Source organism: Lepeophtheirus salmonis, chromosome 6, assembly GCF_016086655.4.
Source record: "Lepeophtheirus salmonis chromosome 6, UVic_Lsal_1.4, whole genome shotgun sequence".
In the NCBI taxonomy this organism is placed as follows: domain Eukaryota; kingdom Metazoa; phylum Arthropoda; class Copepoda; order Siphonostomatoida; family Caligidae; genus Lepeophtheirus; species Lepeophtheirus salmonis.
The window spans coordinates 2,742,672-2,758,400 of NC_052136.2; the positions used below are offsets into that span (position 1 = coordinate 2,742,672).

Below are 15,729 nucleotides of genomic sequence, written 5' to 3' on the forward strand. Positions count from 1 at the left end.
AAATATACCAATTGATTTTGTTCAATAAAGCTTAAAGTATCTTTCATGCACGAGAATCGATTGCCATTATTCTTAATTAAAGTCATTTTTAGAACTATTAAACATTAATAACTTCAAGGTAGGTGACGTCATTGCCTTTAAGCTACCATGACGTTATTTAGCAAAAAGCGATCAATGTAAAGATAAAATATAGAGATTGCATGAGAGTGCTATTATTCCATAATTTTGTATCAGCTGTAAACTTGAAGTAGTTTGAATTAATTACAAAAAATGTGATTTTTTTAGAATAAAAAAGACAACTTTAAATCAAATTGTGATTTGTTTAAATTCTACATTTAGCTATATATTTTTTATTCAATAAGTTCTCTTTCACAACCAATAATAGGCTAGACACGCCGGCAAACAGGTTGACAGCTTCTGAGGATAAAGGCAGTGTCCATGGCGTACCACACATCCATGATTGCAGTTCGGAGTGAAACCTAATTTGGATGAGAGGGAGGGGAACATTCTTCTCCAAGACAATCCAAATTAAAAAATCCGGGGAATTGGAGGCAGGCCAGAAGTCGGTAACATTGTTGCTGGAGGAGTTTTTGCTTTTCTTGGCGTTGTTCGACTGTAATTAACTTCTTAATATTGTGGGTAGTCCAAATGGAGTCTACACTCTTAACGGCGTTTACATTGGTGCAGAGGATATCCCAGACGCGTTGCCTTTTTATTATTGCTCCGACATTTTTAGACTTAGAGATTTGGGATGAAAACATCATTTATTTATTTTGGTGTCAGCAGTCGTTTGGTTGAATAATGAAGCCTCGGAAATATAAATAACGGGGAAACAATTGAAAATTAAATGCTACTGCAAATTTTGGGTCCTCACTCTCTATATAGTTGAAATTTTAAAATCCATAGCTATTTACAGAAAATTAAATTTTTTGGAAAAAAAATTTGAATCCTTATTTTTTTTAATATGGGGGTGGTGCTGGATCCAGCCCCTCCATCCCACACCCTGCAGACACTCCTGGCTATACTGTTTTCCTTCAAAAGATTCTTCAAATTGATAGGGTTACCATGTTTATTGTCGGTTTTTTTTTTTTTTACGAAAACAAAATACACACGATTTTCATGACTAATAAAAATCATTTAGTTCGTTACAAATTAGGGGAAATTGATTTTATTTCTTTAAAATTTTAAAAAACTTTCCATAATGGGTAAAAGCTGTCTTTAGATTATCTTAGCCATTTTAATTTTAACAAACTCTTTAATTATTAAACTCCTTATTCGAAATGAAATGAGTAAATGACACTCGTGTATGAGTCATATTTCTTCATTTTTATGTGACACTTTGTCATATGTTATTTGTCCAAGCTGTCAATATATAGGCATACATGTATGCCTGTCAATAATATTTATATTACTATTTCTTAGAATACATGTATAGAATCTCCTTGAAGCATAAATATACGTAGGCTTCAATGAATTATAAATGAATTTGGTTTTTATTTTCTTTCGGAAAGGCTCGATTCCGAATCTTTCAACAATATTTTATTATCAGAAAAGCTATAAAACTAGATAGTACCGTTAAATCAATCAATAGTATAAAATTATTCATGGAATATGTGATTATTTTAATATGTTTTACTCGAAGAAATTGGTAAATTCGAGCGTGGTCAGAAATTAAAAAAAAAAAAACAGCCATAAATTTATAGTTTACTAGACTTTTGAATTAGAAATTGGTCAATTTAGAGTTCAATAACTAATATTGTAGGTACTCAAAGTATTTACCCTCAGCTGCAATGACAGTCTCACGATGTCACTGAAATGAGAAACTACCTGAGGCAATCTCTTCCATGGACAGAACCTCACATGCCTTTCTGATGGCCGACTTGTGGGAGCTAAAGCTGTTGTGGAGGGTACAATTACACTTACTTTCTACGTTGATCCAATAGTATTAGTCATGAGCGTTGAGGCCAGGAGGTGAGGAAGAACCAGTCCTTTCTCAAGACCAGAATGTACGAATTTGGACTTGAGAATGAGTAACCATGATTATCGATTTTATTCCTGTGAACTCATTTTTACAAGAAGAAAGAAAATTAAGAGTACCCTTTTTGTATTCTTTAGTCAAACTTAAAACAAGGATGATTGCCAGATACTGTAAGTTAGCATCAAAATAATATAAGTAATTTCCAGGCTTCCCTATCAACTTTAGAAATAGTTAACTAATCGATTATCAGCTATAGTTAAACGCAATTATCCGTATTCTAAGAGTAGATTGTTATCCATTGAGTCAGAGTTGTATTTAAATAATGATCAATAAAGTCATTTCTTGAATGATTAAGACTTGACTTCGTCTCGGCTCCATAGAGATTCCATGGATCTCACGCAATTGCCTCAAGACCCACACATTTCCATCCTAATAGGGATTTTTTGGTAATAAAAAAAATATGAATAGAAAAGTATATTTAAAAATAAAGTAAGATGAAAATCAATTGTTTATATGAAAAATCGAACAATAAGATCATAAGCAAAAATCGGAATTATGGAATCCCCGTAGCTCATGGAGAAGTTATTTTCTTGAATTCAATGTGCGTAGGTTAGCGCACAGGCGATTCTTAGAGAAAGAAATATACTGATGTATATGGATTTCACCAAAGGATTCCTAGTTTAGATGGAGTAATTGTAATACTATAATGTTTACTTAGACTTAATCAGTAAAACTCCATCTAAACAATTCAAAAAACATTTAAAAAAAAAAAATTGAATTTAATCTTAAATTTGACTCATTTCAAAATATTTACCGTCTTTTCCCTAAAACTGAAACATGTGTAGATTGGAGCTTGGGAAAATGGGATGTCACTTGAAAGGTTTGGATTATTTACGTAGTGACTTGTAAAAAAATTTGGAAAAAAAAACCTTTTGAAAAAATAAAATATACTATTTGCTGTAGACAGTCTAGAAAAAGTGATCCAAAATGGTATATAGATGAACTCAAATATGCAGCTCTTTGTTGAAGTTGAAACAAATTATATATGTACTTATTATCGAAATTGATTTAATTACAAATCATTATGAATTTAAAGTCCTTCTAACATTCATACAAATGTTCTAATCTAAGGTACTTTAATTAACTTGAACTCCATTGTGAGGTATGTTTACAGGCAGTAGATATTATGTATTCATTATTTGGAAAATTTGTGTTTGTTTTAGCTTTTTGTTTCCACTTTTCCTACCTTAATTATACTGTCATTATAATACTCTCCACAGACCCGCTAGGATGAATAATTATCAAGCTCATTAAGTTATGTAGTATATGTATTTTAAGGGAGCGTGATTGACGATATTAATTTTGATCGATGAGTCTGAGGACTTGATCTATTCATTTCTACGTAGACTTTTATAATCTTTGTTAATCAGATATCAACAACCACGCTCACAATAAAACGATTATTTCTATAAATAAAATGAAGCAATCGATTGACAAGGGCAAAAAACTAATGTTTTAGCAAACACGACAATTAACAGACTTTGCCAAATATTTGTTTAATTACTAGTTGCTAAAGTTTTGCAAACATTTTCAGTCAATTTATATTCATGGTGTAACCTCTAATCTATGTACAGGGGGGTCCAGATTAATTGAAAAATATTTAAAGGCTCATAATGAACAAACTAAATATAGTAGAACCCAAGGTTAATATAAATACAAGGTTAGGCAATCATGTAATCGGGCCTGCTAGAATTTTCAATCTGATGTATTGTACCGACTGCTGGGCAAGATAGGCAGACTTTGACAACACACACAACCACTCATAGTCTATGACGTCCATATTGTCATAATTTTCAATTTGATGTATATTACCGACTGCTGACTGAGGAAGAAAAACAGAAAAAACACGCAACCACTCATACACTATGACGGTAATATTAAAAAGCGTGATGGAAGTCAAAAATCAGTCGTACACGCCTTATGGTATAACCTTGTATTTCTATTAACCTTGGTAAACCATAATTTTTCTTCTTATTTGAAAGGTATATTTAATGACATTCAATTATTTATAATGAGATCTACCTTTCTAGATAATCTCAGCTACATTGCCCCGAAAGCTTTGGTATGCACGAACAACCTTGTGTGAATACAGCCTTGTCATTGAATGGGTAATTGATTTTTTCAGGGCATCCGCAGACTTATTATACTTGGTACAGTTATCATACTCGACTCTTCCCTAGAGATCGAAATGGCATGAATTCAAGTCCGGGCTGTTTGCAGGGGAAAATCCGGGCTCAAAAAGTGAGGACATTTTGTGACCAAGACATCCTACAAGCCTTTGACATTATGGGCCGTGCACTGTCTTGTTGGAAAGTGTACTTTCTTCCTTGAGCCACTCCACCCATCCAGGGAATGTAAATTAAAAGTGTAAAACCAGAAGCAGTACAATGACAAACCTGGTTGCCCGGCCCTGCCAATGCTTCCGGCGCCGTGTACCCGAGGTTTAATAAAGGCAAATAGCATTATAAATAATTGAATGTCACTAAAAGTAGGTTTCAAAGAATAAAAAAATATGGTTCTACTCCATTTAGTTAGTTCGTTATAAGCCTTTGAAGATTTTTCCAATTTATTTGGACAACCCTGTATATATGTAAAACTACTATATTTCTTAATGACATAAAACTGTAGAACAAGGAAGCGAAACGCGCCTATTAGCTTGAATAGATTCCTTGTCGTATTCGTATCAATTTGCCACACAAGATGACGCTTTTTATAATATCACTATCATTTTCCCTCAATCTTTACTTCTCCTCGCAGAATTCAGCTGATTCAATTAAAAGGATGAATTGACGGATGTTTGCATAGTTAATATTTAAAAAAATAATATTTAATCTTTATATCATTCGATCAGCTACAAGTAGCTGTGATGAGGGGGAGAAGGAAATGCACAAAAACATATGGAAGAATTACTCCGATGTTGATCCTCAAATCTACTCTGAGTCCAACAAGGACTTTTAATTATTACTCCGCAACAAATCCTCAGGATCTCTTATGATCACATACAAATGTTCAATACGGTTTCGTATACATCAATGTAAGCTGGTATGTAGTAAAGGATGTATAAGGGTATACACTCCTTAGGAATTAAATAATAATGACAACTGGTTAGGAAAAGAAAATTCACTCTTTAGTTTTCCAACTCAAAAAAAAAAAAAAAAAAAAAAAAAAACAGGCGTGCAAAAAAATTGAAAGTAGAATCTCAAGTAAGCTGCTTTAAATCAGGAAGAGTCAACAGACAAAAACACCTAAAGAAGTTGCATTTTTGTTCATATCAAAAAGGGAGCTGTGTTTCGTCAATCAATATTCTAAACATTGATTGGTTGATCTCAAATTTGTCTTTGTGAAGCTCTGAATATTTTTTTACAAATATTAATAAATGAATAATAATTTCTAAGAAAAATTTAGGAAAGAAACGGTAAAAATGGAACAAAAATAAGGTCTTGAATTATATTAACCCATTTACGAAACTTTGATCAAAAAATATAATTACAATGACTTGGGACAAGATTTTTGTTGAGCACGGGGGGACTAAAACTGAAACTGTTTTTTACAAAAGTTATATCTCTTACAGTCACACGAGAAACAAGATTTACAAAGAAATTTTTTGGAATTTAAAGTGATATTATTTTTCACCATTGATTTGCTTTTCATTTCTTATTTGCGAGTCTCTTTAGAATTAGGCTAACTACTGTCCCGTCAAATATTTGGATCACCCAACCTTTTCTCCATAAAAAACAACAACTTAATAGGTCTAAAATTAGTTGGTTGTTAGTCCCAACTGCAGAATTATAAATTTTTATATAACTTATGTACTCTGTTACGGCGTCACCTCGCTAACACAAAAATATATAGGGTATTTTTTGGTCAGATGTAGATGTACCTGCTTATTTTCTTCTAATCAATATTCTGATCGTTAAATTAGTATGAGCTGATTCAACCCGTGAACAATTTCCAACAATTCTTGATTAATACATAACTTCATAGTTTGGAAGAATAGGGTAACTACAACCTGATTTTGGGCATTTTTTTTCTGTAACTTTTTGGAGGAAAGGTTGCGTGTTACAATAAGAGTAATTGATATCTTTCTTTTAAAGCTTCAATGCTTATATTTCAGTCTAAGATTTAATATTATGTTTTATAATGATTAAAGCCACCATATAAGCCAAAAAGTACATATAGCGACCTCATTAAACACTTCCAAGCATATAATTAGAACAATGTAAAGCTATATCAATACAATGACCTACTTTTACTCAGAAACACATGTATAATATTGAGCAGCAGAATAGATTAAATTAAGTATTATCTCAAATTATATATTCATAATTGATTTTCTTTTATCGTCTGATGATACCTTATCTTTGGAAAGGGATAATTTTTTTAATGTTGACTTATTTTAATAGTCATAAGTCAGAAAAAACAAAAAAAAACCACAAAGATTTATTGCTAATATACTTGTTAGAATTTGAATCCAATTCGAACACGACGTATTTTGATTCGTAAGGTTAAATTGAAGGTCAATAAAAGGGTTCCAAAGTCCCACACAATGAGTGTGGGACTCACGCATTTTCAATCAATCTCACGCTATTACAATATATTTCATAAAAATATAAAATTAATTCACCTTCCAAAAACCAAACAGCAACTTCGCATGCTAAAAATCCATTAAATTCGAATGAAATTATAAAAATCTTTAAGGAAAGTAATTTCACAAAAAAAAATATGTATTGAAAACATTAGTTATTAGTAAACATCCGATTTCGGTGGTTCCAAATGATTTTATGGCTAATATTCAGTTCCTGGGCAATTGAATAAGTGCTCATATGCCGATCCAACTCGACGATTTCCATTATTTTATCGACATTTTCGATGTCCAATTTACCAGAACGGAATCGTTGGAACCACGACTTTGCTATTGGATTCGATACTATATTGGGTACATTTTTTTGGCTGCCCACTCCGGCTTTTCACCTTGGTCGTTGTGATACTGAAGAATGTATCGAATTTAGCCTTTTTTTAACTTTCATTTTGGAATGCTGTAACAAATCTCTAGTTTTACAAAATACAAAACTATAATGGAACTTTTTTTAAGTTTACACTTAACTTTTAAGCTGTTTTTGATGCAGTGTATTAATCGTGAGATACAGTTCACTAAAGACATCCAGCAAAAAACGCTCAGAACTTTTTAAATAATCATATATTTACCTATTCTTAATCAGTGGAACTCAATCTTATCAATTAGATAACCATTTAAAGATATTTATATTATCATCGAGTGCTTTTTGCATCATCAAAGTTGATTCAAATCTATATTGTAAATAATATAATTACCTCCCTTAAAATACAAGTATTTTCTCTTTTAAATACAAAAAATCAATTAGTTGCATTGAAAGAGTAACTTTCAATATTGATTTGATGAAAAGTTTAGGCGTTGTTCCTTACAAAAACCCCATCCCTTAAAAACGGACTTTTTACCTTAAAATTGACTTGTGTTAGGATTCATCAATCTCAAAACTATTATGAATACATTTGAATTAATATGTAATTTTGAGTTAAAATTGTATTTATTTCTTACTCAAAAAAGGTTGTATTTTCACAAAAAGAGCTAAAATAACAAAAAAGTTAGCATCAAAATATATTCAATACCTGACTTGATACGAAAAAAATTAATTGCAGTTTCTTAATTAACACGTTATGTGAAGCTATTAAAGCAAGATATCGAATTTCTTCAAAATTGAGAAAATAGAATTTTGTTGACATATGATATTATTAATAACTTTTTTGATGAACTTCGATATATTCAACATAAAAACAGTTTTGAACAAAAATCAAGAAACTGGAAGAAAATCTGAATATATTTTTATATACAAAGAATACAAATTTAATCAACACTAAATTTTGACTTTTGTGTTGGCTGGCCACATATTTAGTTATAATTCAGAAAATTATATATTTTTAGTTATACATAATATGTAGAAAATGTCAACAGTTTAATAATCTAATCAAAAAGTTAAGCTTCATATTTGAGAGTGAATCTTTATTTTAAATGGAATATCGTATTACAAGCCCTGTACAAAAAAAAAAAAAAAAAAAAAAAAAAAAAAAAAAGAATACATTTTTTTCATAATTTGTAAACTTTGGATTTTTCACAAAATCCCTCACAAAATCGCTTACTTGGACAATGTTTTAAGAAAAATGGCTGATTTTGCACTTTTTGTGTGAAACTTGCTCATTTTTCTAAGTGGTAAGAAATAAATAAAGAAATATGTATTACAGTTAGATTACAAAACACCTTTTGATGATATTTTTCATAAGGTTATCTTTTTTGAGGTAAAAATATGTATGTGATGTAATCAGGTTTATGATTACAGGATTGGATATGATAGGGAACCAAATAACGACAACAACTAATTAGAGAAAGGGGGAATTTTGGGCCAACCATGATTGTTGAACCGTTCCCCTTGAATCTCGTAACCAAGGAGAAAATACTTTTCCATCAAATTATGACATCTTCATTTGTCGATAAAACATAATTTAAGAAAATTTATGAATAAATTATCGTAAATATAAAACAACACTAAATATTTCAAAAAGTGATTACTAGTAATGGATGGGCGATGGATATGAATGATTTATGGATTAGAACTCGTAATAGCCTATTATGAGTCCCAGCATGATCCTATGAATGATGGTGATTGTTGTAGGATACAATCCAGAGCTGAAATTGAAGCAGGGGGAGAGGAAGTGATCCTGGAGAAGGGAGTGAGGGGCCGATCAACATTTCTATTGTTTACATAGGTTTGAATTGCAAAAAGTGCAAAGATGGATAAACGAGGATGATGAAATGGATTATTGTAGATGGATAAGAAGGAACGAGTAGTGATAGACGAGGAAGAAGAGGAGGAGTAATGGCGGGATTTACTTTTATTTCCCAAAGTATGAATAATATCCACGGATCGTGATTCCGTCTTACTCAATATTAAAGATTTATCATAACGTCATTTCTAATCCATAAACACTTTAAATCATTCATATCCATCTCACCTCCATCACAAGTCATTACTCATCTCCAGTCCCAACTGCCAACCCCCACGCCCTCCCTCTATATCCCTCTACAAAAACTACTAACAAGTTTAGAAACATAAACCGTATGACGTCCCTAAATATCCTCTTCAAAGTGGGAATATCCGGGGGTGAATTTTACAGGGTATGAATTTACGAATGAATTACTGGTGAAGAAATGTAATACCTATGTAACATAGATATGAATATTTTTAATTTGTTATAATTCACAATATTAAGTTAAAACCCTTTAACAGGTATTTTATAATTGAATGAATATGTGTCTATATCCATCTAATTTTGCGGTTCAGCAGATATACCCCATCCTTTGTTTGTGTCTTTTGTCTCTAATTACCCTAGAAAAGTACTCCCATTTTCCGATTTAACTCTTATTAAACTAATACAATATACATATATGTTTAATTTCGAAGAATAATAAATGAGTTTATAGTTGTAAAAAATATGATCTACCCTTGGTTGTTAAAAAACACGAAAAATGACATCGTAAGCCTCATAGTTTGAAGAATGTTTAGCTATTATTACGTTTTTATTAGACTAGCTACAATCAGCTATGAGACGAATGAAATAAACACACTTATCCCTCCGTATCTAGCAAAGACATAGGTAGGAATTACTCTGTTATCAAGCCCAACATAGACTCAGACCAAAACTAGGGTTGTCAAAAATATGACATAAAACAAGTGAGATACTTTTTGCAGTTGTAATATGAACAAGTTCTTATCTTCCAAAGCTGCCATCATTTTATTTTATTCTTGAGGCATATACGACTAGAAACCTGTAAACGCAGGGTAAAATGCGGCCTGCAAATGAGGTAGAACAACTGAGAAATTACAACAATAAGTTCATTAGACCATTTTGTATACTTTTATAAAAAACAACAACCCTTTTTTATTAGATTCAAACAGTCGAATGTATACCTCTACCTAAAAAAAAGGCATGGGATAAGCTTGATAATTTCATAAAAACTGTGATTTGTGAATTTCACATCCCTGATTTTTTATTGTATAGATATATAATTGACTATTTAAATCTAATACATACTTTTTGTTTCTCCATAAAAATATGACCAATGGCCTTTTCAAATGATGTTATGTCATTGTAGTAATTTCTTAGTTCTTCTACCTCATTTGTAGCGGATGCACTTGGAATTTCTCTTATGGGTTTATAGTAATATAAGTTCTTGTTGGACGCAGAGTAGAATTGAGTATCGGTATCGGAGTAATTCCCTGGTAAATACGGGATGTGGTTTGTGTTTATTTTCTTCCTTGCATATCTGTTCCTAATTAATCTGATAAAAAGTCATAAAAAAAGAAAGCTGCTCTTCTGTCAAACATTTTTCAGAGTTACCATTTTATTATTTTAGCTTGCCTGCAGGTCTTATTTTCTAATGGCCAACCTGTAACTCCTAAACTAGTCCTCAATGACACTCTTCATCGTTAAAAACCTTTTTAAAGTATCCATCTTTACAGAAGAATTATAAATAAATCTTTTTGTGTCCAATGTATCCATATTTTAGTTCTTTTAGCATGTTCTTGTAAAAAAATTTTAAATTCTTGTTGTATAGTTTTAGTAATGTTCAAAAAACTTTTTCCGCCATTTCTTTGTATACGAGTACAAATTGTTTGTTAATATAACAATTAAATAGAAATGGTCCTTTCCTTAATCATGATTTGAGACTTAATCAGGAGACAAAAAATATACACAAGCATGTTAAAATATACTTTCCTTTAGATTTTGATAATAAGTATTTTGCCGATTTTGTAAGTGTTCCTACTTATAAAGATTTTCTATGGGCTTGAGGTTGGGAGACGGAATAGGCAATTCTTGATCTTTGAGTATCTTTATAGTATATTGCAACCTTTTCCCCAAAAAAGAAATAGAAAAAAAGACCCAAAGTCACTTGGTAGCCGATAGTCAATTTTTCCAATCTATTGAATTATTATTAATTAATTATTGAGGATTGTTGACAATTCAAATTCAACTAATCAATGTTCAAGACGACATTGATAAGGGGAGAAAAAGTGAAAAATCAACAGCTAACAAAAAATACAATTTAATTTTTTGTGTTAGAGACAGGTAACTCTGAGGAATACGTTTGAATTTTCAAAATAAAGGTTCTTTACTGACGTCGTCATAAATTTTCCATCATAATCATAATAGAAGGAAACGTCATTTTGGGGATTTAAAGTTGATATTTTTACTATAGGACATAGACAAATTAACACTTGCATTGCATATTATGTGATACTAATGTTAAACAAAATATCTTAATTAAATCAAAGTAACATATACTAAAAATCTACTTGAAATGATTTTTATAATAGTTAGTTGGAGATGAATATCTTATTACTTCGATTATAAAGGCTAATTTATTGTCTACACTATGCAATTAAGATTGTATAATGATGTAATAACGTATTTTTAATACAATTTAGGGTCTGATATGTAATAAAAATATCCATTAGAAGGATACATATTTGATAAACAGTCATTTTAACATCCGAGACGGCCTTACCTCGCCAACACAAAAATAACGAATGTATTTTGTTGTAACCTGTCGATTCCCTCGTCTCTCATGAGACATCATAAGTATTTCAAAATGTATTCTTTTTGATGAATAAAAGTTAAAAATTGAAACATACTTTCGCTCCATTTCCTAAAGGACATGAATACAATTTTTCGTTGATTCCTCCTCGTATAAATATATATAATTTTACATATACCCATACGTCTGAGGACAGCAACTTCAACTTAATATTTCCCCTAAAAGAGTCAATATTTTTTAAATTCTGATTCTTCAGTTTGAATCACGCAACCTACATCATTGTTTGTTGTTGAAAAGCTATTTTCTAACACGTGTTCTTAAGCCTCTAACGACGACATCATGAACCCGAAACGCGCCATCATTTGGCTTCATTTAGAAGGGAAGAGCTATAGGGCCATTGCCGAACCCTACCAGACCTCAATGTGTTCACGTCATCGGTCCATTACACGATCAAGCGGTACAAGGAGAGTTGATGACAGGCTCAAGAGTGGCCGCTTGAGGCCCATGAGGACACTCATGTTGATCGAGACTACGAGGTCGATGATCAACCTTAAAAAGATGCTCTCCATGAGAATAATGGCTCATAAAGTTAATGTGTCTCGAGAAATCATGCGTAGGGTGGCCAGCGAGGACCTGAGGATGGAGCCGTATCTTCTACAAAAGTGGTAGCTACTCAGCAAGGCCACAATGGACAAGAGGCAGACCCAGGTGAAGGCGCTTTTGAAATATCTCATTTCTTGTACACACGTTTCAAGAAGATCTTCACCGTGGAGCTGGCTAACAACAGCCAGAACGACCGGATGTTGGGTAGGATCATCGAAGAAATTCACTTGAACGAGTGCAGAGGAATATATTTCGGCTATCATATACAAATGTATAGCTACACTTTTAATAAAACATTACTAAGCGATGTTATAATTTAGTATCGAATAAAATACTATTTAGGACTTTAGTATTAGGATAATGATTGTTTCGGAGTACTTAAGCAGTTGGTATATGACTTCTTTGTCTAACTACCAACTGATTTTGTGTTTTTTTCTCTTTCTTTTTGGATGAAAAGGTGTGTGATACAATCAATTTATTCACGGTCCAATATCTCACTACTTTCCTTATTACTAATGAAAAAAGGATTTTTATTCTTGTAAAAAACTTGGTTGTTTAGGCTCCCAAAATCCCCCACATCAACAACACTGATTTCACATGTATATTGCTATACAATTAGCAATAATGATCACGCTAAAACAAAAATATACAATGTATTTTGTGTTTAGCTGTCAATGTGCTTCTTTTTATCTTACAACTGTACAATAAATTTATCTTCTTATAAACTATGAACAATTTCCAATAATTAAATATTCCATAATAATTATATAGCTACGAAGAATTGACTATAAACTACCTACTGATTTTGAATCATTTTTTCTCTTTATTCATGGAGCAAAGGTTGCGTGATACAATAAAAGTAACGAGGGAAAGAATATGAATAAACTTCGTTTATTGAACTGTTTTCCTTGTTGCATAAAAAAAATAGATTTCAAATACTCGACATAAACCTGTTATGAACAGGAGTTTCCTGAGTAATATTTATACCAAAATAAGTACATATTATAATATGCTACCATTTTCCATTTGAGTGATGAAAGGGCGTATTTTTGAAATATATATTTTTTATGGTAGGGTTCACGAACACTACTAATAAATATCGAAACCGTGGTCTTTGGTCCACTGCGCTAAAAATTTATTACAGTTTCATATGTTATGTACAAACCATACATTCTACACGTCATGAAAAACAACATTAAAAACATTCATGATTTGACAATTATTTACAATAACAACGTCGAAGCATTTAAATCCATCACAAAGACTTTCGTGACTCTGAAAACAAAAGTAAAATAAAATCCGCAAGGTTGCATGTGTATTACTACTAGGTCTTTGATCTGAATCATAAAACGAATTTAATGAATGGATTACATGGAGGAAAAGGTATAATTCAATTAGAGGTCTGTAATTAAAGTACTAATATGTTTTTCCAAAATAGTTTTCAAATAATATCACAAAAACAAAAACAGATCCTTAAAATACAAACAAAGGAATTGTCACATTTAGGGGAGCAATTTTTGAGACTTTTCTCCTCTTTATTACACATTGCTTCCTTTATTCTATCACGAAACCTTTCATACGAAAAGAAATGGAGGAAAGACCCAAAATCATTTGGGTGTTAGCCAATTAAAAACAACAACAGAAGGTTTATTGTTCAGTAATTGTTTAGAGGTATGCATCTGAGGAATAACAATGTAGCGTGTGTAGCTGAAGTTCAGGGTGGGATTTTAACAAGAAAAGTAAAGGGGAGTACCGGGTGATCCATTGAAATCTAAACACTTACTAATTAAATAAGTAATGAAGATTGAATGATTGAATTTAATTCATATTTTAATTGATTAAAGAATCATCAATTAGTTACAAAGCAAACAAACCTGAGCTCTCTAGCTGACGTACAAGCCGAGAAAATAAAACTTGAACGTGATTTACGAATTTGCATTCGCACACTTCAAGCAATTAGGGATCTCTAAGACCACCATCTATGCCATCAGCAAGTCTGAAACGTTAGAGAGCAAGAAAAACTGCTTCCACGTGACTTGGAGGAGTTAAAGAAAGCCGGCCAGGCCAATTCCCTCAAAGTTCATGAGGTTCCATGCAAGGGAACTCGGTGGTTCATACCAGAATGTCGAGAGAGCTATAAAAAAGTGGATGGAAAGACCCTTGTGAGGGTAGATAGGCCATTTTTGACACCAGCAATAAAAAAACCATCCCTTCCGATGCAAAACTCTTTTGAACTTTTTTGGAGAAAAAGAAAAGAAATATTATACAATTTGTTATATCACTAAGCCTCATGTCTCAAAGTGTATAAATAAATTATTTCAAGGTTCATGACACAAGAGGGCTCGTTGCATACTGGATTCCAAAAAACGGACATTCAAGGGAGTCCTCGGAGTGAATCCTTTTTCTTTTTGTCTCTCTTTTCTTCTTCTCTTTCTTTGTTTCTATCTCTTCCAGCTGGGGCATACGAATACTTATGGGCTTTCATTATGAGATCAATTCAAAAATGAGTGTTTTCCTTGAAATATTCTCGTGGCCTTATCTTAAATTGACAACAATATAGAGCATTTTTGGAGAGGCTCTTTTTTTCAAATTAAAGCTCATACTTTCAGCTATCAAATGCAATACTTTTAAGCTTTTTGAATCTATTTGTCTTGAAGCTATGAGCCTCTGAACAAAAAGCACCTATTTTCCACTTAAAAGAAAGATAACTCGAGTTAAAAGTATGATACAGACATTTTAAACATCGTTTTAGAATTTTTTAACATTCAGCTTTAAAAGATATTAACATAATTTATCCCTATCATTCAACACCGAGGGTTTAAAACAGCTTTGAGCCTTAAAAATAGCCAAAAATAACAAAAAAATGTATGGCATTTTTCTGAAGGCCACGAGGCTATGAGAGAAAAAATAAGACCATATTTGGAATCAGGGAGTATTAAGTTGAGCATATGCTGTTCTTGTGCATAAAAAAAAAGTGTAATTTTGTTGGATAGTGTCATTAAAAGGCCTAATTTAGAGTAGTAAGCTAATAATTCCATATTTTTTTTTTCCTTTTTGAATAACGTTTAATATAAAAAAGGAGGATGATAAAAATTCATATTTATCATCCAAATTTTGACTAAGAAAACATTATCTTTATTTTCATTCACAAATCTATAAAGGAGACAAGTTTGAACATTATATTTTTAAATATTTTAAAGCATGCATAGAAAGAAAAAAACTAAGCTGAAGTTCCTATTTCTCAATTGTTATTTTTTCTTCAAAAGCCCTCTATGGATAAAAGGTAATGTGTTCCGCTTCAAGCAATTTTCTTAGTAGCAAAAAAATTCCTTTAATATTCAACAGAATATAATAAACTCTTTAGATTAGATATACAAATAGTTTTTTTTATTCAAAATCACATTGGTTTTATTTGATAAAGCTTTAATTAGCAGTAATGAGTGGTTAATTAACCATAAAA

At 31.5% G+C, this 15,729-nt stretch overlaps 1 protein-coding gene across 2 annotated transcripts in view; it reads left to right on the top strand.

Moving 5' to 3' along the window:
- The window catches only part of LOC121120607 (uncharacterized), a 59,352-nt gene that overhangs the window by 13,532 nt on the left and 30,091 nt on the right, over positions 1-15,729 (top strand). The window lies entirely within an intron of this gene.